The sequence below is a fragment of the Sinohyriopsis cumingii genome, chromosome 14 (genome assembly GCF_028554795.1).
Source record: "Sinohyriopsis cumingii isolate HCF-2022 chromosome 14, ASM2855479v2, whole genome shotgun sequence".
NCBI lineage: Eukaryota > Metazoa > Mollusca > Bivalvia > Unionida > Unionidae > Sinohyriopsis > Sinohyriopsis cumingii.
The window spans coordinates 118462647-118463347 of NC_142974.1; positions in this window are offsets into that span (position 1 = coordinate 118462647).

A 701-nucleotide genomic window follows, 5' to 3' on the forward strand; every position below is an offset into this window, starting at 1 on the left:
ATGTGGTCTAAAGAGATGCCTTCTTGTTCGTAGTATTTCTCTTTGAATTGTATTTGGTCTTCGGGAGTGTGACACCAGGACGGATAGCCGCTGGCTTCTTGTTTCAGTTTCAAAAAGGCATCCACGTAGTCAGCGAAAATGCCTTTCTGACTGGAATCACCCTTGTGGTACTGTTGTGTCTTGGGAAAGTGGCAAATTTCGTACACTTCTAACAGTTGGTATCCCATGTCCAGAGCTTTGAACAATTCCACGCTGACCCAGGTTCCCGTCAAGGCCCGTTCTTCCTGGCTGTGATGGCAAGGTTGGTCCTGGTTGCACGTTTCGGCACAAGTACGGCACAAGGGAAACATCAGTTTGCCTTGACAATGGTGAGGTAAGACGGGATGGTATAGGTTCGTGGGAGGCAAAACTTTACACTTGATCAAGCCTTCGTATTGTCGAATGTTTTTCAGGTCGATGTGTTCCGTCAGCTATTGCGGATGCCCTACAGGAAAGCGACAATATTTGCACACGTAGGGATACAGCGAACACACGTCCAAGTATTTGATTTCTTCTCCTTTCTCTTCGTCGGCTTGGTACAGCAAACAGGTGGCATTGGTCCTTCCTCCGTACAAACTATCCCTCGGGTTCAGCGGGTCCATGAACTGGTAACTTTCCACGAGGCGTTTAAACTCGGGATCGGTTTTCATACGGTGATCGTA